At 44.8% G+C, this 24,001-nt stretch overlaps 1 long non-coding RNA gene across 6 annotated transcripts; it reads left to right on the forward strand.

The window, feature by feature from the left end:
• Window positions 1-1,463: 1,463 nt before the first annotated feature.
• On the forward strand, window positions 1,464-15,554 carry LOC146184667 (uncharacterized). 6 transcript variants are annotated; one of them, XR_014708903.1, is made up of 6 exons: window positions 1,464-1,693; window positions 3,222-3,310; window positions 7,663-7,751; window positions 13,567-13,769; window positions 14,064-14,145; window positions 15,403-15,554. It is a non-coding gene; the product is annotated as an uncharacterized LOC146184667 (long non-coding RNA). The 6 variants fall into 6 exon arrangements; XR_014708902.1 differs by having other exon boundaries at window positions 13,567-14,145; XR_014708901.1 differs by having other exon boundaries at window positions 14,064-15,554.
• Window positions 15,555-24,001: the final 8,447 nt, after the last annotated feature.

Genomic DNA, 24,001 nt, shown 5'->3' on the forward strand with positions numbered 1-24,001 from the left:
TATTGCACTCGGTACCTTGTAATTATTTGTGACAGCCAACTAGCTCAGGAGTTAACTCTCTTAAAGAACCCTTTTCATTAGCCTCCACATTTCAGCCGCAAAAGTGAGTAAGGCAAGATGCAGCTGTTGTATACTTCCTGGGTGATACCGGTAAGCTGCAAGTCATAATCTGCGAATATTTGCCAAATGCGCTCCATCCCAATCTTATTCTCCTAGTTATTTCCCTTCCATGGTCTGGATGCGGTTACTACCTGTCCTAAGTAGATATATTTCAGAAGGGTAGATACTTGGGCTTGTTGGTACATGATCGAAGGGAACAAAATGTAGCGCACCTTGACAAGGACAGCGCTGTGTGTGTCTTCTTTCTCTGTCCTTGTCTTGTTGCGCTACATTTTGTTCCCTTAGATATATTTGCCTACTACTTCCAGTGCTTCGCTACCTATTGTGAACCTACCTTCCCGAGGCTGTTGAACATTACCTTAGTCTTCTGCATATTGATTTTGAAGCCTACCTTTCTGCTTTTCCTATGTGGGTCATCATCCTTCTTTGCAGTTCATCCCGTGAGCTACTTTGCAGATTACCGCGATTCGAGAATTGCAGATTACTGACATCCGCCCTTATCAACTGCTCCCATTCCAAGTCTCTGAATACTTCCTCTTAGTAAGCTGTGAACAGTACTGGGTAGGTCGTGTCTCCTTGCGTAGTACCTTTTTATATGGGAATTTTGTTACTTTTTTTATGCAGAACTATGGTTACTGATTGAACGGGTAAAACTGCGTCTGCGCCTTGTTTGTGCCTGTGTGTTTCTTACGTCCTGTCTATTTTGCGCAGTTTTACCCGTTCAATTAGTATGAACCAACCAGCCCTTCAGAGTGTATTACTTAATGGTTACTGTGCAGCCGCTATATATATCTTAATCCAGTACTTTTACAAACGGCTCGTCTGCAACCTGATTTCACAATGCCTGCATGACTGTCGAGGTTTTTACTAAGTCAAATGCTTTTTCGTAATCAATGAATGCTATGTATAAGGGCTGGTAGCTTAATTGGTTATTATATTCCTAGCATTTTGCTATCACCTGATTGATGATATGGACATGAAATTTTCGAAAACCTGCTTGATCTTTTGCTTGATTGAAGTCTAAGATTGTCGTAATTGTGTTAGCGATTTTGTGATTACGTTAGTAAACACCGTTATATGTAACAGATAGTAAGCTGATTGGTTTGCAATTTTGAACGCCGCTACAATCCATAATTTCAAACTTCCCGCGTCTCGGCTGCCGATGGTACTTCTGGTTCCCATTGGTTGAAAATAAAAGAAAACTTATGCTCCATTTTTGGCTTTCAAAACGTTTCAAAAACAGGCTAACTTTTTATTATATTATTGATAAAATGATTGTTAATTATTGTTGCACTTTTGTATACAATACTACGATACTACTACTCACATGTAACTGCTTGGCAGTTCGCATGTGTGTATCAACGGTCACCGGTCTGTGTGGCCCACGGCCTATTGTATATTGGGTTATCTTTGTGTTATCTGCCGTATTTTACTTCTGCCTGCGTGTCATATTGGCATCAGCTGCTCCCTGACCACAGCGCGCGTCGTTTACTAACAGCGGTGGATCCGTCCTCGTCTCAAGTGTTTGTGTCGTCTCAGTATGCAGTCGAAGGCAGCGGGGAATACGTCAGTGGTAAGCCTTTCTCCACTTCTGTATGCTCTCAAGTAGTGCTTACGAGCAATAGGAGGTTACGCAGAACAGTATATTGTTTTTCATTTTCGAAATTTTCATCGAGATACTGCTGGATAAAAGCGCAAGAAGAAATTATTTGAGCTCTATCGCCGCAAGTTGCTTTGTCTCTTGTCTTTTCACCGCTGTGCAAGGCGCCGTTGACGCTTTTACCCACGACCTACTGTATAATGCTTTTACCGCTGCTACCAGACGTTATTGTTCTTAAGTAGGGTCTGCATTTCAGGCAAACATCGGAAGATTAGTCGAACAGGTGTTCATGAGACTCCCCCCACCCCCCTCATGCGAACGAGGCACCCTCTAAATAAGACTTGAAATTTCTCCAACCAACACTTTTATTTTATAAAACCCGACGTTTCGCTCTGCGCGAGCGCTCACCTCAGCTGTGTGCACTTCGCACTGTCGCGTGCTCTTCTCTTCGGATAAGTGTGTTATTACATGCCAGCTGTGCTCTGCGGTGAAGGGGCGCTAAAAGGCGACGCAACTTGCAGCAGTGAGCTCGACATCAAAAATTACTTTCTCTCTTAAAGCAACAGTTAACGCGATGAAAAATTCAGAAATGAAAGACAATAAGCTGCTCTACCTAGCGCCTTAACGTTCGTTCTTTTTTTTACTGTAACCCTTCCAGGCTGACACCAACATGTCTTCATGGTTCAACATGCACTTCTTTCTGCAAACTGTTTTCTATTTCGATATACACTGATTTACTAGATGTAACATTGGTTATAAATGACATCCAGGGAAGCAATATGGCTATTTTCTAATTCCCAAAAGCTTGTTGATAGTTGTAACGAAATGAAAATTTTGTACTTTGAGTATTTCTTACACAATGTTTAAGGAAAGATTTCGAAAATTTTGAATGCATTGTTTATTGAATGTGATACTTGGTTTCTCGCTTTTTCGAAACATTTGAATTTTGCTCAACTCAGAAAAATGTTTTGGAGCAATTTTAAGCTTTCAAACATGCCTTGGGATGAGTCATCGGGAATGTTTTTGGACAAATCAGGTTGAGTGCTACCTCCGGGACGTTTGGTGCAGAACGACCCTCGTTAGTTTTATATGTCGGAAGAGCTCAGTCAGCGTGCCTGTACACAAGCAAGAGGACCTTTTAAGGAGGAAGTTTTAACTCATTTTTGCCTGTATGCTTATTGGCAATAACATGTGGAAGGGAAACAGTTTCAAGACAAGACACGAGCTTATGTCATGTAGCTGCACATATTTATCCCTTACCGCTTATAGTTTTTGTGATTGCATATTTGCACCTAATATGACAGAGCCTGAATTCATAACTTTGCCATTACGAAAAGCTCAGCAAGCTTGGGCAGAGTGTTGGAGCAGTTTCACGAATTCTATACATCATGCACTTGTGTTCATTTTGGATATCGTACCATATTAGTTTCTATCCACTTTAGGCATTTAACAAAAGCTTCTATGCGAGCTCTTCTCATGTCTTTTGTGTGTTGTCATGCAGAAGGTCTCAGAGAGCTGATGGCTTCTTTTAAGATATCGTGGACCCCAGTGCCAAGGCTGATTCTTGGCAAAGTCACCAAGTCTGCTAAGGTAAGGATTTTTCTGTCATCACGCCATGACCAGCTGTGCTCAAAAGAGCTGTACATAATAGTTAGGGTATTTATTAATTGCAGTTTTATTTGTGATGTGGTCCAGTTGGACAGTCCATTTCTTAAAGCTGTAGCCTATACATGCAACACTTATTGTCTGGATGAGGGACCAATTCAAAAGTGCTTTGCAAGATGAGGCTAACATGTGTGCAGTATTAGATACATTGTGACCCTCTAAATAGTAAGTGAAAGTACATGAGCAATATCACTTGGGGTTCATTTTATTATAATAGTATGATTAGCTGCCACTTCCTTGAGAATCGTAAAGGTGCTTGCTGAGTAACGGTTTTGCATTGTGGGGTCATTGCAAACTGGCTATTTTAGACAACCGGTATGTCTACAGAGCAAGATTTATTTAAAGGAAAATAGATAGGTCGGCTGACTACTATGAGAGTGGCAGCAGAACGCTGGAGCTGATCAACTGAAGGATCATCTATTCAACTGCACGCTAATCTGTGAGCGACTTGTCTTCTTCAAAGGCCTCATAATGTCCAACCGAAAAAGAGAAAAGGAAATGGAAGTGCCAGGCGAATCACATTGAGATGCAGAACATCCTCAAGGCATTCAAATCTTTCAAAACTTCCGATGAGGTATGTTACATTCATAATTTGTCACCTCCTTGATAGTCAGTAAAGGGTGGTGTAGCAACTTATGGGGTGAGTTGGTGCATAATACTCAGAATTGCAGTGAAGCCTAGACAAACACATCGAAACAAACACGAAACAGGCACACACTACAAACTGTAATACAAAACTGTACCCGAATTTCCTCTTGCACACTCGGCCACAACTTCCTCCTCTACTCTCAAGTACAGCACACTCGCACACATCTTCTATCCCAAGCAGATATGTCTGGCCAATAGTAAATGTTAGCAAGGTAGCATCCAAGCAACAAATACAAGACCAAGACTGTCACTCACATCTTCTAACAAGAGTTAAAACTCCTGCCACATAGGCACAAACTAAAAAAAAAACACACATCTGCAGCTGCCAAGAATCAGGTTCACATTCACGCACAATACATCTAAACAATGAGTCCGGTTTGTGAGTTTCAACACAAGGCATATGAAGGGAACCCTTATTTGAATCGCTGATTGCCTTGCCCAATCTGGTCAGCTGCAGTTCATTTCTTCTTCACAAGCATAAAATTCTTTTTAATTGCCTAAGGTCTTCTTATTAGGCAAGAGTCGGAATAGGATTGGCAGAGAAATTTTTGAGGCGTTATAGATACAAAAGAAAGACAGCACATTTTTCATTGATGCCTCTTTGTCCTTGTGCAAAAATGAAATTTCAGTTCTTGAAGGCTGTTTATGAGTTGTTGCTAGGGATGTGTGGTGCATGAGGAATGCTTTTTGGATGGGCTTGAAGACTTACTGAGGACTTCTCGGAAGATGAGCCGGAGCTGCGAAGCCCCGTTGTTTGTCAGTTTGAAGAAGACGAAGGTTATTCCTCTAAAAAATCAATGATTTTAAATACCTTCTGAGGAATAACCTTCGTTTTCTTCAAACTGACAAACAACGGGGCTTCGCAGCTACGGCTGGCCTATACAAAGAGAAGGCAACCCAGGAAATTAAGAATTTTATGTTTGTGAGGAAGAAAGCTGGTGCAAAAGCAGTCGTGTTTTGTAATGAACTGCAGCTGACCAGATTGGCCAAGGTGATCAGCAATTGAAAGGAGGGTTGCCTTGATGTGTTTTTTTTTCCTTTGAAACTCAGAAAGCGGACACATTTAGATGTATTGGGAGGGAATGTGAACCTAATTCATGGCAGCTGCAGATGTTTATTTTTTGTTTAAGTTTGTGTCTGTGGCGAGAGTAGTGACTGTCTTGTTTGGACGATGTGAGTGATGATCTTGGTTTTGTATTTGTTGCTTGGACGCTACCTTGCTAACAGTTATTGTTGGCCAGACATATCTGCTTGGTATAGACCAGATTTTTTTACCCTCACGCGCAGGCTGCCAGCGCGCTCTTGCTCTGGACACCAGGCGACGTATGTATGGGGACTGCGGGACCGCAGATCACGCAGGCGCCTCGCGTTGAATACGCGTTTGTGAGCAATCGTTGTCAAATTCTGTAGTTAACGCGCTCTACCACTTACGCATGTAGGTGTGTGCTGTGCCTTGCTACTCACATTTGTCCTTGTTCTACATAATACTACAGCAATTTGAAACGCACTGTCCTCTTGACGCAATATACGAAGGTAGGCTACCATGCAGGTTGCGAAGTGTAAATCAGCGTTCATGCGCAGCAGTGGCATATTTTTTTTCTCGGACTGCCCTTCACAAGCATTGAATGCATATGTCTTCCTTTTTTACTTCTTTGATTCTGCGAATTTTGGACCAGACTCCATGGTGTGAGATGTAACCGGATTGGCGAGCTTCACGCTAAAGGTTGCTTAGGCAAAGCGTGTTTTCGGCCTTCGGCCACCAGTGGTTCGTCTTTGGCTTTCATTTGCCATTCCTTAACGCGAGTTTAAGTCCGATTATAACAGACGCTTGGGCGAGTTGGGCAATCCACAAGTGCAGACAGCGCAAAAAAAAAAAAAAAAAATGTGGAGCTACTTTACCGATGCTTTTTTTTTTTTTTTGCTTGGGCTGTCTGCACTCCCACTATCAGCAATTCAAATTTTTATTTCCTTGTTTCAAAGAGAAGTCTGCATGAAAAATGGTTGAGCATAGTAGCTTTTTGTGATTTCTGCCTAAGACTCCAAAACATAATTTCATTACATGCTATGACCTGGCGGAAATGGCTAAACAGATCTTTCACATACACCGAAAGCATCTAAATAGAGAATATTCGTATTCAGCCGCTACTGTGTTAATATTTGTTCAAAACTTGAAATAGAGAAACTGTGTTGTGTCCTCCAGCGAGTGGCTCTGTGGATAGGGCTCTCGACTGCTGAGCCAAAAGACATGGGTTCGATCACGGAAGCTATGGCGGCTCTTCGATGAAGATGAAGCTGAAGGCGCTTGTGTGGTGTGCGATGCCAGCGCACGTTAAAGAACTCCAGGCATTCATTAACTTTCCGGAGTACTTCACTACGGCGTACCTCATAGCAGATGCCACTTTTGGACGCTAAACTTCATATACCACATAAAAACAGTTGTCATGCTCCAGCTAGTATTTCTTTGCTGCAGTTTCTTCCTTTGGCGTGTATGACAATGTATGTGCAGGATCAAAAAAAGTATCATGCTTGACATGAAGGCACTACTGTTCAATAGGTGCTAGATTATCCAGCGATGAAAAGAAATGATCCTAATGCTCCGTTGTTTATAAATAAAGCTCAACAAAACTTGCGTGCTGTTAGCTTGTCGATTCCGATGAACGAACCACGATAATTTGTTGGTGTTACTGGCACAGTCGTTGATCGTACATCAGCTGCCTTCATCAACAAGGCACCAGACAACCTGCATTCACTTTCATCTTGATGTATACTGTATTCTTTTAAGTATAAGTGATTGCATTGTTTATTACCTACTGTATTCATTCAGTAGCTCTCTTCGAGCCATCCTACAGTGGCATCCACCTACCATTTTGGCATAATCGAGGATGCACTGCTTAATTTTTTTTTTTCAAGGAATGGGAGGATGTAGTCTTGGAATGATGTATATTCATTCTTATTGAGTTTATTTTTGTTCTAATTCTCTTGTTTTGGAGGTTTTTTTATATGTAGACATTTTAGCAGCAGCCTACATAACCACAGATAAAGCCCCCAGAAATGAAAATATGCACATACTGTTTACTTCCACAAGGCTCAACCTCATTACTGTGTCCATAGAAGGCACCCTAAATATTCTTGTTTGATGTTTTTGGACACTACGTAAATAATGTTTGATAAAACTGCCACATACTTGTTTATCAAACAGAAGATAGTCGATGGTCACTTACGGCGACAAATTGGATTCCAAGGTAACTAAAGCATAGCAGGGTGCAGCAGAAAGTTGGGTGAGCGGATGAATTTAAGAAGTTCACAGGGGTCAAGTGGATGCAGCTAGCAGAGGACCGGGTTAATTGTAAGAATATGAAAGAGGCCTTTGGCCTGCAATGGATATATCTCTGCTGATATAATTTTTCCAGACCTGCTACTAGTGTTGCTTTACTGTCTATTACATACACAACATAATGCAAATACCTTGTTGCCTGCTTTTTGTCCTTTTGTACATACATGGCTACTTTATTAGAAACAGGTGCCGTACATGTTGTTGTCATTGCAAAAGGTATCTGGAGCGCCACGTCCTAATGTCAGTCCATACAAGTATCTCATATTTGACCTGTATTTTTCACCTTCCCTTTCAGTCAACATGGCTCATGCGAAAGTTGGTGCCCCCCCCCCCCTCCCCACCTCTCCGCCTCGTGTTCAGCTCTTTGAAGTCACGGGAAGAAATGTAAGCCCCTAACAAAGCTAGACGGCTGTGACTTTTGATCGTTCAAGAGTATTATTTAACGTGTGCATGTTGTATGATGTGACATGTTCTGCTTATCCTATTTAAATGCAGTTACATATGGCCTGGAAAACTAAAACAGCACTTTAATATGGTGTGGTGCTAGCACAGACTTCATATATTTTGACAGATGCATGGCTTTAAGGCATTTGTAAAATGAAACTATCTAGAAGTATCCTGTTTACTCGTTTATAATATGCATCCATGCATCTCAGCAAGAAAAAAAGTGGAATGCCTTGAATTTTTCTGGGCACTGGATTTTCATGGCCAATCTCGATATTATGAATCATGTTGGGCTAAAATGGTTCATTATTTTGAATTATCACGGTACTGAAAAATTAGTGGTTATAAGGGAGTGATCTAATCTTGGTATGAAAATGATGTATCTTAGCAGTAGAGACATGCATAAAAGCCAGATCTGAAATGAAAATGTTTCACGAACTTCAAAGCTGCTTCCTTTGAAGAAATAAGTTATTTTCTTCTACTGCGTGCAGCACACGACTGATTAAAAACCTCTATACCTTCCGCTTTGTGCAATGCTTCATCGGGTGCATGCTTCATTGCACCGACTCTCTCTGTTTGCTAACATATATATGTTAACGTGTTTGTAGTAACGAGATTTGAATGTACTTGAATGAAAATCTAGCTACTTGGAACAACCAGATTTATTGCAACCGCTCATCACTTGGAGTGATATAAATGGTGTCAAAGGATGATTTGCCTTTCTGACAGGTGGCTGGCTGTTTGCCTTCAAAGTGAAGTTCATAATTAAGAATCTTGATTGGCTTTGAACACTCACGTTAACCCTTTCTGCAGTCTGTTCTGTGCATGAAATATTTAACTTAATATCCCGACTCATCGCCCTGCTCCCCTTAATCAAAATATTCAGGCAAAACCGTCATTGCCAACCTCTAGGAAGAGTCAGTCACAGGCCGAAGACATTCTCGCTAATCGTTTTTTTTTTTTGCTTATTACGCACTTTCTTATCTCCTTTCGGTATAGCCCCTTTGTCTTTTGGTTGCTGTTTTTCTTGTATTTGGTATTTGTTTGCGTTTTCTTTTGAACCAGCATTGCTTTTTGTTATGCATTTGTACTGGTGTCGCTTTTGGGCATAGACTTCCAATTGAGCTCTTCCGGAGCTGCACTTGCATGAGACAAGCTGTAGATTTCATAGACAGTAAAACATTGTTTTGCGAGTCTTCCGAGCAAGATAAGATCCCATGAGTTTGTTTTGTTTGTGTTTTGTGGAGTTCAACGTCCCAAAGCGACTCAGGCTATGAGAGACGCCGTAGTGGAGGATGCCGGAAATTTTGACTACCTAGGGTTCTTTAACCTGCGCTGACATCGCACAGCACACGGGCGCCTTGCTTTTTGCCCCCATGGAAAGCGGCCGCCGAGGCCGGAATTCGATCCCGCATCCTTGGGAATAGTTGTCTGCGCCACCCCGGTGGGGCATAAGATCCCATGATTAAGATCGTCAAACCGCACTAGATGCAGAAAAAAAAGGAAGGAATATTCTCTAGATTTTGGTTTTTTATTCAGTCCCGGAAGTTTGAAAAATTAACCTCCTCGGGTTTATGGCTCACATTCTTTTTTTTCTTAGTGTGATAGCATGCCTTGCAATACAAAATGCTTACTTACAAAAATAGGTACATGCCAGATTTTTAAAAGAAATATACTAAGTGCCGGTGATAGGTGGCCCTTTCTAGATTTCCTTTGGATCACGTTCATACTGTCGATGTTCACATCTTTTCATTTTTTTGTGCCGAGAGTAATGTTTCCTCCCTGTTTAATGGCTCCAAAACTTCATGCTGCTGTTAAGTGCAGTTATTTTCTGTTCAGCTGCTCCAAATATGGATATTACTATTCCAAAAATTAAGATTTTGCTGCTCTTAAAATTGTTACAAATCCTATTTCAGCTGTTACATCCCTGCATTTCTGTACTCTATTCTTAATTTTTACCCAAAATTAATTTTTCTCCAAAAAAGGCACACTTCACTATGTAGTGAATAAAGGGGGACGGAATGGAATCCAGTCTTCAGGCCACGAAACGCTTGTAATTGTTTCAAGATTTTTTTTTGTCTTCCTCCACTTGCGAATGCACAACTCTTCGACGTCATTTTGTTTTGCTGCAGCTTTGTTGCAAATTTCCAGTGGCTATAGACCAGATTTATAGCTGCTCCCGGGCGCGGCCATTTTTTGCCGGCGCGCCGCCACGTGGACACTTCCTTGGGGACTGCGGGACCGTGCCTGTTCAGTAGCCACGTTCAGCTAGCGTTCGGGAGCTAGACAAAATTGCCAAAAATATTTTCATGGCATGATTGTGTTGGAGCAAGTTTATTTTCATTGTCGTAGAGTTAAAATCGACTAGTTATTAGTGGGATTTAGTACTACATTCACGTTAACAGTGTTTGATGCTCAGCATGCAACTGCGCTATAATGCTGTCATTTTGGTGCCTTACTGATGACAAAATGTCTGAACAATTGCAAGCATTACTCTTGCACCCCGCTGGGGTGGCGCAGTGGTTATGGCGCTCGAATACTGTTTCCAAGGATGTGAGATCGTATCCCGGCTGTCAACGGCCGCTTTTCGATAGAGGCGAAAGGCAAGGCGCCCGTTGTGCTGTGCGATGTCAGTGCACGTTAAAAAACCTTTAGGTGCTCTAAATTTCCGGAGTACTCCACTGCGGCGTCTCTCATAGCCTGAGTCGCTTTGGGACGTTAAACCCCACGAACCAAACCAAACCATTACTCTTGCGTACGACTCGCATATAATTTCACTTCCAGTGAGCTCTTCCTTCATACAAGCCATTTCGAACCTCACCAATTGCGCTGTGCTGTTGTTAGCGTGGTGTGTGCCATTAACACCAACAAATTATCGCGGTGTGCGCATCTGAGTCGACAGGCTAACAGCAGGCAAGTTTTTTTGTGCTTTATACATACCACCACATTAGGATCGTTTCATTTTATCCCTGGAAAATCTAGTGCCTATCAAACCGTAATGCCTGTATTTCAAGCATTTTTGTACATGCCAAAGGAAGAAACTGCAGCAAAGAAATGCTAGCTGGAGCATGACAACTCTGTTATCAGTGGTATATGGAGTTTAGCATCCAAAAGTGGCATCGGCAATGAGGTACGCCGTAGTGAAGTGCTCCGGAAATTTAGCAAATACCTGGGGTTCTTTAACGCGCGCTGACATCACACAACACATCACATGACATCAAAAGCGCCTTCATCTTCATCGAAGAGCGGCCATAGCTTCCGTGATCGAACCCATGTCTTCTGGCTCCGCAGTGAAGAGCCCTATCCACAGAGCCACCGCTAGAGGACACAACACAGTTTCTCTATTTCTTTTAAGTTTTGAACAAATATGAACACAGTAGCAGCTGAATACAAGTATATTCTATTTCAGTGCTTTCAGTGTGTGTGAAAGAGCTGTTTAGCCATTTGGGCCAGGTCAAAGCATGTAATGAAATTGTGTTGTGTCTCGGGCAGATGCTGACAGCAAAAAGCTATTGCGCTCAAATGTTTTGCACGCATACTTTTCTCTGCAATAAGGAAATAACAATTTGTATTGCTTACAGTCAAATTGCACACAGCACCATAAAAAAAAAAAAAAAAAAAACTTTGTGCTAGTATTTTTTTTTTTGCGCTGTCTGCACTCTCTTGGATTACCAACTCGCCCATGGTCAGACTTACACTGCTGTTAAGGAACAGCAAACGAAAACCAAAGACAAACCACTGGTGGCCGAAAACATGCGTTTTGCCTAAGCAACCTTCAGCGCGAAGCTCTCAGATCTGGTTACATCTCACATCATGGAGTCCGGTCCGAAATTTTACATTCTCATTCGCAGAATCAAAAAAGTAAAAAGCGAAACGTGTGAATTATGCGAAGGGCAGTCTCAGAAAAAAACGCCGCCACTGCGCATAAACGGCGATTTACAGTTTGCAACCTGCATGGTCGACTACCTTCGTATATTGCTTCAAAAAAAGAATAGTGCGCTTTAAAATGCTGTTGTACTCTCTGGAACAGGGACAGGTATGAGTAGCGAGACACGGCATACACCTCCATGCATAAGCGGTACAGTGCGTTAACGACAGCATTGAAGAATGATCGCTCACAAACACTTATTCAACGCGGGGCATCCGTATGACCCACAGTCCTGCAGTCCCCTGTCACGCGCGCCTGACAGATGTTGCCTAGTGTCGAGAGCAGGAGCGCGCTAGCAGTCTGCGCGGGAGGGTAAAAAAAAACTGGTTCGTAACCTTTAGCTTGTTTTTCGCTGTGAAAAACTGCTGCCGAGTCGCACTCATGGCACCAAAACAAAGGCTATCAGTGCAAACTGTGTTGATAGGGTGTTGAAACAGCATCTTGCAAAAGGCCTAACTGCTGGCAGAACAAAGCGACCAATGGCATGGAGAATAAAGACTATGCTATGGATGTGGATTTGCCTCTGCCTTCTGTTGGCTCCTTATCTGTTTGACAAGCGTTGATGGCTATGGGAATGGCGGACTACATGGGGAGACTGCGCATTGTTGTGCAGTGACCACTGCCTCCCCCTTCCCCCTGGAAAAAATTTGCAGTTAACCTGCACCCCCAAACCTGCTTTATAGTTAAGGTAGGTTCTAGAGCTGTGCACGGGCTGGGGCTGCTCAGAAGCCCTTGGGCTTGGTCTGGGCCCAGGTATATTTATCTTGGGTGGGCCGGGCCGGACACCCTGATCACGAACACATGCAACATCTGCAAAAGTGCGAATACTGCCATAGTGCGATAAGTGTCTAGAATGCACAGCATTTTCCTGTGCCAAGCTGGATGGGGAATGTTATTAAAGCAATATTAAGCCATTTAAAGGAGCTAATACATTTAAGTCGTAACCATGTGAAGCGACAATCCTTGGCGATGCGTCGTGCCATCACTACGCTAACTCCTGCCGTTGCCACTGGTGCACACCGCACAAACAACGGGACTGCAACAGAGCAGCGCATTTTCAGCGTTGCTCTGTTACTGCTGCCTCGCGGTTTGGTCTAGGGAAGTACAGTTAGGCTAATACTCCATTTCTAACACTTAACAGCATGAAGTACGATATAACACTGATGAAATTTCATGTAACACATCTGGTTTCTAATGGAAACACCACATTGGTGCGTGGCGTGCTCCTGCACATCGATGCAGACTTCCATTGCAAGCAGTGACTTCCTCCAGCTCCTTTCGAAAGTAAACAATATCTAGCCACTCTATAACCTTTGTTTTCCCTTATTACCCTACCAATCAACCGACTCGATGCCCTCGTATGCGCATGGACGAAATGAAGTGATCGTCTACAGGATCTTCCTTCGTCCAAAACGGATTATAGAAAAACTTGTCGCAAAAAAGGCCAAAACAGAAGTTGAATACCTCAAAGCCTTCTGCAATTGGCTGTCCGCGATCTGATTCCGGGCAACGACTGCTGAACTCAAGGATGCAGGATCGAATTCTGGCGGCAGTGGGCACTTTTCAAAGTTCGTGAAAAGCAAGGCGCCACTGTGCTGTGCGATGCCTTGCATGTGGAAGAACCCTAGGTGGTATAAATTTCTGGAGCCTTCCACTGTGGCGTCTCTTATAGCCTGAGTCACGTTGTGATGTTAAACCACATAAATAACCACTGAAGTACTTTTTGAACTCATCTTAGTGTTGCAAATTCTTATTATGGATGACTGTGCCTCTTTTTTCCACCCTCTGTATATACATATTTTATGTGTGCCAATTTTGTGCTTGCAGGTTCACTTTGGGTCGAATCTGTACATCAACGAGAGAAAAGTTCAATTTATCACAAGCAAGAAAAATGAGACAAAAGTGGAGCGGGAAATGGTGATGGTATTTCTGGACACCTGTGGAGTTGAGAGAGAAGCCTCACGGGCCAGCATTGCAGAAGGACTGCAGGCAGTGTTCCAGAGATGCCGGCAACCCCTGATAAAGTGATGGTAATCATGACTAGGTTTCGTTTTATGCTTGTTGCTGAAATCAGTGCTGCAACAGCTGTGCCAATTGTGCCATTTTGATACAGCAGCATAATTCTGCGTGCGCAAAACTTGCTGAATTTGCACCAAAATGCGCCGAACGGCCGCAAAAATTTGCCATGCTCGGAGACAACTTTCTGCGACCGTGATATAGCCAGTTGTGACGTTTCAGACACTTCAGCATGTCACTGGCCTTTTTATTTTTATTTTGAGATGGCTTCATGCCGTTCTAACTCCTACCCATATTTTCCTTTCTAGCATTCACGTGCTTCCTCCACTTTGAGTATGCTGAACTGTTGCAGTTTGAGGATGCTTCAACGCACGGGTCACAGTTCGTGCGGTGAAGTATCCTTTTAATGCATTGAGGCCATTTGTAACGAGGCACCACTGCTACTGCGTTGCACTGCTAAAAGGGGCGTGGTAGTATTTTTGATTTTGCAGTAATACTTCCATGCTTTGTTTTAAGGACTGCATGCTTTTAATGGGTGTATCTAGCTTTTTTTTTATGTCGCTTCTGGAAGTTTTCTGTATTTTGTTGGGCTATTCATGTGCAGCAAGGATGTTTTTATGCAGTCTAGTTGATAGACTCAAGACTCACTTTCCCGTCAGATAGTGTAGGAGATGCATCAGTTATGGCTTCTGTTGGTGATAATAAATTGGGGGGGGTGGAGGGGAGAGGCATCGGCATGTCGGGAAACGCGCAGCAGCCATATTTTGAATTCCATAACACCACAATGTAGCCCAAGACTGTCAGAATTAACATTTATGGATGCCGGAACATCTAAATTGCCCTGTGCACGAAATATATAGCCTTGCTTATACGAATATATACGACTTGCTTTCCTATCTGCTTTTGGCATTTGCCCTTTCGCATTTGGGTTGCTATTTTTTTTTTTTTGCTTTTGAATGAAGATTTTTGTTTTTGGTACTGCGCTCGCATTTAAGCTCAGGCTGATAGCAGGCTGATGGCTTTGAATCTCGACTGGAGCTGTCGTCGAGCAACACAAGCTATGAATTTTGCAGACAGTAAAATATTGTTTTAAGAGTCTTGCAAGCAAGAATCTGTGAATGAGATTGTCAAACCGTGCTAGATGCAAAAAAAAGCACATTCTTTAGCTGTTTGTATCATATTTTCTTTTTTTGAAAAATTAACCTTGGTTGTATGGCTAACATTCTTTTTTTGTTTGATGCCACGCCTTGCGGTACAAAATGCTTACAGAAAGAGGTGCACGCCAGATTCCGGAACGAAATATGCCAAGCACCTGTAATAGGTGGCCCTTGCTAGATTTCCTTTGGATCACATCCATACGGTCCGATATTCACATATTTTTTGTTTGTTTGCCCCGAAGGTAAGGTTTCTTCTCTGGTAAATGGCTTCAAAATTTAAATTCATTCTGCAAAGCGCAGGTTTTTTTTCTGTGAGCTGCTCCAAATACGGATTTTGCTGCTCCAAAAATTGCTACAAATCCTATTTCTTCTATTGCACCCCTGTGAAATGAATGTTAAAATTAGTGGCAGATCAACAGTGTTTTTCTATACCATGACCTTAAACACCATTTTGCTTCCGTTACTTATGCATATCTTCTCTTTTATTTAGATCTAATACAAAAGGTGGTCACTGAAAACCCAAGTGATATGTCGACTGCCAAAAGGATCTCTGACCGAAAGGCCATTGATGATATGTTTGCAGAAGTCAGTCGTGTGGGCCGTCAGAAGGAAATGTGTGAAAATAAAATTGCATATATCATGCGAAGCTCTACGTTACAGTCAATGGGAACAGGGCATCACCCGCTTCTGTGCAGGGTGTATTCTGTCCTGCATGCTAGTATCACGTGTGGTCTGTATGCTGGCTACCTACTGCCAGTGTGCCAGCACAGTGTCCCCCAGCATGCCAGTGTCCCCCAGCATGCCAGCAGTCCTCCCTGTGCCTCGCAGAGGCGCCGTACCAGGCTTCGCCTGGAACACCCATAAGCGCTGCGGCACCGGGGCCTCCACGCCGACAGGCCAATGTTCACCGGGCTGTTTGCTTGCTGCGGGCCAAAATGATCTCCCCCCCACTCTTCCCCACGTCCCACTTCCCCATCACCCGGGCACCAAGGGTGCCGCCGCGACATTAGGCCAGAATAACCCGTGTCCGGTATCCCCCCCCCCCCCCCTGTGAATATCCTAAAGTCCCCAACCAACCTTTCATGATAGTGCAGTTATCTGGTCAAAGCTACTGTCGTTGAGACGGGTTCAACGCTGTCACTGGTCGGTGACGACGTGTTCGAGGCCTGCCGTAAGTGTAACATCCGTGTCAGGCGAGCTGAAACCCCTTTGAGGGAGTAGTGCGCCTCGTGGTGCGCTTTGACGGCAGAAAGCGGAGGCATATTGCTTCGTCTACCTGCCAGGCTTGGCCATACCAGTTATTCTGGGTAGGGATTTTCTTTTGAGGGAAGGCATTGTGCTAGACACGGGGGAGAATGGCTATTGCTACAGTCACTTCACCCCCCTCATACCCTTTGTTAGCGCACCCAGGCAGGAATGCCTCGCCCAGCGGGCGAGTGTCCACGCTTGTGTGGCAGATGACTCCCCCGTGAAGCTGAAAGTCGGTGGACCATTAGAAGCAATTATCGCGTCTTTCCCAGGCCACGGTTCACACAGAAACCAGGCCGAACCGACGTGCTTTTACACGAGATTGAAACGGGTAATACGCGCCCTTTCAGGTCTAACCCGCATCCGGTAAGCACGCATAAGAGACAGCCTCTCGACAGCGCCCTTGACGAGATGATTGATACCGGCGCGGTGAGACCCTCACAAAGTCCCTGGGCATCCCCATTGGTTCTAGTGCCAAAGAAAGATAGTTCGGTGAGGCTGTGTTTCCATTATCGAAAGCTCAACGCACTGACTCCTATGGTTGCATACCCTTTCCAGTCAATCGAGGCTGTGATGTACACGGAAGGGAACGCAAGGTTATTCATAGTCCTGGATATAAGTAGAGAGTACCTGCAGATTGAGATGGCGGAATGGGACATTTAGAAAACTGCATTCACCTCCCACCGCGGGCTCTTCGAATTTGCTCAACTCCCGTTTGGTTTGTTAATGCACCGAGCACATTCATGCGATTGATGGACATCGTGCTGAGTGATGCAAGGTTCAACTACGCGATGACGTACCTCGACGACGTCGTGACATTCTCACAGTAGCTCGAAGAGCCTCTCATTCATCTGAATTTTGTTCTTGAAGGAATGAGACGCATGCGTCTAATGATCAACCCAAAGAAAGTGCTGCTGCCATCAAAAAGGGTGAACCTCTTGGGCTTCGTGGCTGATGATGGCACTTTGAGACCGAACGATGACAAACTGCAGTCAACTAACCCTGCCCGATGGACGGGAAACGCTTGCAAAAGTTTTTGGAAATGGTTACTCGCAAAGCCGCTGAACCTGTTGTTGCGTAAAGGCTCGAAGTGGGTCCGGAACAAGGAGCAACCGCGCTAAATGTTAGACAGAACACACCTGTCCCGTTCGTCTTTATGTGTGTTTTGTCTAACATTTAGCGCTGTTTTTTCCTTTGGTTAAACACAATGTAGAAGATTCACGGGTTGACTTACTCGCATTCACCCGCATCATAGTGAGACATTACTTGCGCATCTGTGTGCCTAACCGACTCATCGAGAGGTCTCCAGCCTCTGTTGTGCCTGCTGTTGTTCTCGATCCGCATAGAAATGTTCACAAGAAGCTCGAAAAACAGTTGCGCTGCACAGTCTGTCACAAAAGGTCGAAATTCTGTTGCGAAAAGTGCAATGTTACACTTTGCATAAAGCATGGCTGCTTCAATACGTTTCACGCACTGCGCTAACTTCCGCATTACTATGGGATGCACCCAGCGTACTTTATAAAGTACAGTGTTATAACTTCTGAACCAATAAAGGTAAAGGTGCAAAACTTTACATATGGTGTCATTTATCTTAGTTAATAAGATATGTAAAATGTAGTAGAAATCGTACGACCAGGCTTGGCATGGGCCTTAACGGGTTAATTGAGTCCCCGGCTTTCTGGTGAGAAAGGTGGCTTGGAAGGCATCAGCAGGAGTCCTCGGCCGCCAGTATAGAAAAAAAAAACGATCAGCATGGCCATAACCCTGCAATTTTATAAACGGCAGTACATGACCGACAGAGTGAAGATATGGGGTCAAATTTCGCCCCCCCCCCCTTAAGAGGATTGCCCCCATCTGCGCACGCCTATGGCCATGCTTCAGTTTCCTCCTGTTTCTCGGCGCACGCAGTGCAGTGGCGGCGCCTTGGCGGCATCGTGAAAAGCGCATGCCAATGGCACACCGTGAGCGAGGCGAGCACTTGGCCGCAGAATCAACACCGCGTTTAGATTTAGAGCTTGCGCACTTTTGGAGAAGCAAACAAGCCTCTTACCCAAAATTTGATTTCCTTGCTACGAACTTCTCAGTCATTATAACCACAAGTTAGAGCACTGAAGGAAACTTCAGTGTTGGCCCATTCATCATCCAGGGCAGCCGCTAATGCCCCAAGCCTTCAACAATGCAGGAATTTTATGCACATACTAAAATCGAATGATAATTTAAGGATTATGCTGTGCCTCTATATATTCTGCAAATTTATCCTGCAAAACGTGAGAACTCAATATTTCAAGACCTCAGTTAAACTCGTCATCTTCAAATTATTTCTTTCTGTATCTCCGCGCTTCAACTTCAATCATAGGACGTCGGGCCGGACCGGGCCCAATCATTTCAGTCTGAGCCCCGGGCCGGACCCTTCATCCGTCTCAGTGTCGGGCCGGGCCGGGTTCGGGTGTGCAGGATAGGGCCCGGGCCAGATTTGGGCAAAGAATTTTGACCCGCGCACACCTCGAAGGAGCAAGGCCCGTTTCTCCGCATTTTGATCTGGGCAATACGAGATAACACTGCAAATCGGAGCAAGCACCCGTAAGCATTTTTTCACGCTTCGAGGACAAAATTTTGCTGGGCATAAGCCCCGACTCCAAACGCACACGCGTCATGCGCTGACGCGTCAACGTCATCGCGCGCGTCAACCAAACCCGGTCTGCGCATGCGCGCGGCACTTGACGCGAGCATCGCGAGCGCTGACGCTCCGATCTGTCCCTGCCAGATTTGGCGCGTGAGCGCGCGCGCTACGCGTGTCGGAAACTAGCGACGGGGTTAAACGATACGAGGGGACCGCGCAGCTGTCCCCTACTCCTTTCTTCTCGTCTTCAAGGTTATTAGGTTATTAGCTCCCTCTGCTCCTTTTCTTCACAGACTGGGTGCCTTTCAATTCTCCTCTGCTCTTCACGGTTTTCTCATTTTCTCAGTCAACGCGAGAGAGTGAGCGAGCCAGCACCATGAGCGTGCAGGCGCATTCCCCTTTTGCGACGCCCGCGTGACGCCTGCGTTGGCGTCGCGGCGTGGGGAAAGTGCTTTGGAATCCCCGCTATAGATTATCCGCGCGCAAGGAACAAACCGCGTTCCACAAATAAGTATCGAATGGCGTATCACGACACCCGGCCAGGCGAAATTCTCTGTTTGAAATTGGAACAGCGTTTCAAAGCCCGACCTTGCGGCGCACTCCCCTACCCTTCGACCCTTTCAGTCTTCAGCTCGAGGCCAAGTGAAGCTGATAAGTTCATTGTCATCGCATAAATGACAAGGGTGACAATATTTGATAAAAGACCAACAGCAGAAGCAGAGCGTTGACTGCGGCTTGGCTTTTAGGGCATCTCACTAATGTAGGGAAACTACTAATGGCATATGATGATTGAGCGCTTAGGTGACGTGAGGCAAGCGGATGACAAGTAGCATAGTCTGTGGCGCCGTCCAAAATATGCAAATGCATGTAGCTGCGCTGGTAATCCAACACCGTGTCCAGACTCCGCAGGACGTGCGGTCTGGATGCCCTCCCAGCACTAGTTCGATCACATGAAAACGGTTAACATAAATTGAAAGCACAATGTTGCCCAACCTCGAAGCAGTTTCTCTCACCGTCTATTATGCGGCGCGAATCTCTTCTTCTTCCAGTGCATTTGCTCCTTAGGTTGCAGTGTAGACATCTGTAGCTTTGGCAAAAAATGTAATACGTACGCATCTGGAAATGGACACAATGCACTTGGAAGAAGCAGTGTAACTCGGTGCAATTTCTTTCTCGACAATATTTTTGCATAGCCAGCACCCACGAGCTTGTTGCGAGCTGCTCTGTTGAAACGGTAAAGAGGACGAAGACTGTTCCGCGTTTCGCCAAAGAGTTCAGGCACCGTTTTCAGCTCTTCGACCTTCTACGCTTTTCCCGCCACGTCATGGACAACGACGACCAGCCGATGTGGTTTCTGGCACGACTGTTCACATTCCGTGCAATCTCGGCCAAAGATATGTGCATTGCGGCGGCCATTTGCCTCTTTGTCGCCGGTATCGTCACCCTGGTTTGGCTGAACATTCAGGCTGCGCAGACCATCCGTTTCCTACATCATCCAAGATAGGTTCGTGCCTTCGCGTGAGCCTATAGTGACGCATGCAGGATACCGACAAGCCTTTTGACCGGACTGTTCTTTAAAACCCCGACTGATGATGTGTGTGCTGTGTTTCCCATCTGATGATCATGACATGGAACAGTGTGTGAATTTTTCGCTCTCTCGAGACTCCCCTGTGCACATTTCCGTGAATCCACCGCTACACCTTCGTCGCTTTGATTTCCGCGAGGGGATGCAGCTTAATCCAGACTCCACGCAACTGAGGCTCTAAAGACTCTTTTTCGAAGGACATGCCGTAGAACGTCCTTTTTAACCATGACGATGACTAAATTCATTTCACTGCAACGGTGAATGTTGAAAAAGATAAATGGATCGTGCTGTGCTGCGAAATAAACCCCTCGGCTCATGAACTGGATGCTCTCCTTTTTTGTTTACTTCCAGCCTATCGTTCGGAGGAACAGGGCTTGGTTGCGCGTATACGTTTTCAACACAGAATTAAGGACACGGCTTCACCGTATTTCCTCCTTACGGTTCACTGAGACGCGAAATAAGTTCCCAGCTTACCCATTGTCTTATTATTGTCGTCCCTGCGGCGCTGCAGACGCAGGTCTTACTCTCTGGAATGTAAGCTGGTGAGCCAGCTCCAGAGTGATTTGAGTCTTACAGTTACTAAAGTGAAGTTATCTAAGTTATTTAACACTGCAGACTGATCTTCAATTGCCTAAATTGAAAAATGACATTCAGATGAAAGGCGATTTTCTCGACCCCACGGTATCTGTGGAAGATGGAAAACTTGAAAGTCACTCCCTGCGCACTAACGTGCATACCCCGACCACACAACAACGCCAGTCCCGATCCCCCTTGCCAAGGAGGTTTCCTCATCCCACCAAGCCGTCCATATGTAATTCACAGACCGACCTCTACGGCGAGAAAACTAAAACTGGCGTCTTCCGGGAGTAGGGACACCGCAACTAGAGTCAAGAGCCTCCACCCGACGATTTTCCGTTACAACAACCTTATCCGACGAATCCAATCACCAACTGAATAAAAAATCGCGCTCGTGGGTAGCAGAGCTGAATTTTTGGCGATGAGCAGCCGTCTAGCCACGGCCATCAGTAACGTTTTGACGCCTTGGACTGAGGCCGCAGATTCACACCGCCGGCGACAACATGCTGACGCCGACTGATATCTGCACCTTGTGAATACAGATCCGCGGCGTCACTCCAAATACAGGCACTCGTGGCATCGCTGAAGCCATCATGTCGTACGTTGCTACTGGGCCGAGAAGTCTGTGCAAGAATAAGCGAACTGGACGTTTTCAGTAAAGAGGCTTCATTGTGATTAAAGCTGCCGTGAACACGAACCTCCTGGCAAATCAAAAACTCTTACCTGTAAACTATTACAGAACCCTTGCAGAACTGTTTTGCATAAGCTTCTGACAAAACGACAAATTATTGTCAATAAAGGCCCGAGATTAATGTGCCAGTAGCCTTATTGGATCTCTACAAAGAAACTGAACGCGATTTTGTAGCTAGTTCAAGACATTCTGCAAGATGATGGGATACACCGTCGACTAGCCAATTGGCGTCATCTGCTCTCGTGGCAACGAAATATGGGACCCTATAATTCTGCTTTTATTGCCGATGAGTGAACAAATTAAGTTTTGCGCCAGAAATACGCATTTTTATTTAGTTGGCTTCCACAATGAACATTTTTTAAATGCCATCGCACCAATACAAAAGAAACGTAAGCAGTCTCTCTATTTTATGACGTAGCAGTTAACGCGATTTCCGCGATAATACGCCCACCGATGCCACTTTAAAAACGTCATTGCGAGAAACCAATGCGCATTTTTGACATCACACACATAGAAATGCACTACGGAAGAAGAAAAATTAAAATCGAGACTCAACTTCTATGTTGACAGCCTAAAAGTTAATATAATGCTAGCCCTTCATATCAAAAATGAAACCATTGGTTAGTCCATTTTAGGTATTTTGTCACTGAGCTCTATCACATGCACAATGTTTGCCCTGCTTTACAATCAAATCTGAGCAGACTGCACTGGAGCATGTCTCGCACGGTTTAAAACAACGACCTGCAAAAAAAAAGCACCTGGTATACTCCACTCAGGCCCAGAATAAAATATTCCGACAGGAGGCTGTGCTGATGTACTTTATTTTTTTTTCTCGTGGTGGTGGGGCCTTTTCTACGGCTTGAGCATCTGTTGTTTGAAGACGCAAGAGAGCACCTCGCGGAATGATGGGTGGACCAGAATCTTCTTGAGGCGCTCCAGCGATCTGGACGAACCATTCCTCCATTTTGTCTGACTTAATGAGGCACTTGACGTCCTGAAAGCCGGATCAGCCGATAAGGATATCTACGAAGGCGTCCTCGTATCGGGCGATGATCGCGAAGAATTCTTCATCATCCTTTTCGACGTACACACTGGGGGGCAACAAAAAGTTCGGCAGAAGATAAGTCACCTCGAGTAATGCGCCGAAAACAAATATCCAGACACGGCGAGCAAAGGAGTTTCAGAAAATATTCAAACCGCGCTAGTTCAATTTGCAAGCGCACAGGTGCCCCAAAAGTAAAATGGAGCACGGTTCTGCGGAAACAGTGCTGTTCTTCTGTGCTGCTGTTGAGGCTAACACCAAAACTGTGACACTGATCGTTCTGGTTGTCCACCCGCTGGCAGGGCACGAAGAAAAACGAGTGTTTTCGTTTGTGCGATGCGTTTTACTTTTGGGGCACTTGTATATAGTCGGTTTAGAGCGAAATCTCTACTAGTCTATGTAGAACCCAGGCTTAAGCCTGGCTCTGACTTAGTGACTTTGAAACCAGACCAAAATTAAACCATGCACACCACTCAAGGTTAACAATGTAAATTCATTTATAGCAAAAGCACAATAACTGTCATACTTCTCGGTGGATACCTAACCCACGCACGTAAGGGAAGGGAGAAAGGTTGGTGTCAAAGAGAGGCTGTAGTGGAGGGTTACAAAATAATTTTGACCATCTGGGGATTTTTAACGTGCGCTCATATCGCACAGCACGAGGAACGCGACCATCAAAACGCGGCCGCCGCGACCTGGTTTAAACTCGGGTCCTCTAGTTCAGTAGCCAATGATTTTTTTTACTGAGCCAACGCGGCGGCTGCTTTCGCTCGTTACAACCGGATTGAAGAAGGGCTGAAGATCCACCATATATATTTTTTTAATACCTGCTCAAATCAGATATAGAGCGTTTGGTAATTTTACACTCCAAAACACCTGTCATCTGCTCTGTGGATGACCGGGTAACGATAAAATGCACACGTCAAGAAGCAGCGGTGCTCACAGAGAAATGTTTTGTACGTGGACTCAAGAACGCCTTTGCTAGGACGAGATGCTCTACGTTTTTTTACGCAACACAATATCGCAAATGTAACGTAACATAGCAGAAAAGGCAACACTGATAATGAACAATTCGCGCTCTTCCGTTGTTGGTAGCAACCAGCACCAGCTCCCCCTGTCGTCAGCTTAGCCGAAGTTGCGTGGGATTTTCCGGCATTATTTCTCTGAAAACAAGGAACATCACAACTGAGGTATTCTTACGTATCGGCACTCTAGATCACTCGATAGAAGCATCGCCGTCTCTTCTGAGCACCGGAAATCGTTTTCTGTGGCTGTTTGCTGCGCTTTTCACGTGTTCTGTATCTTTTAAAAATTCACTTATGTCTGC

The sequence above is a fragment of the Amblyomma maculatum genome, chromosome 7 (assembly GCF_055883805.1).
Source record: "Amblyomma maculatum isolate TAMU_Amacu chromosome 7, ASM5588380v1, whole genome shotgun sequence".
Classification (NCBI taxonomy): Eukaryota; Metazoa; Arthropoda; class Arachnida; order Ixodida; family Ixodidae; genus Amblyomma; species Amblyomma maculatum.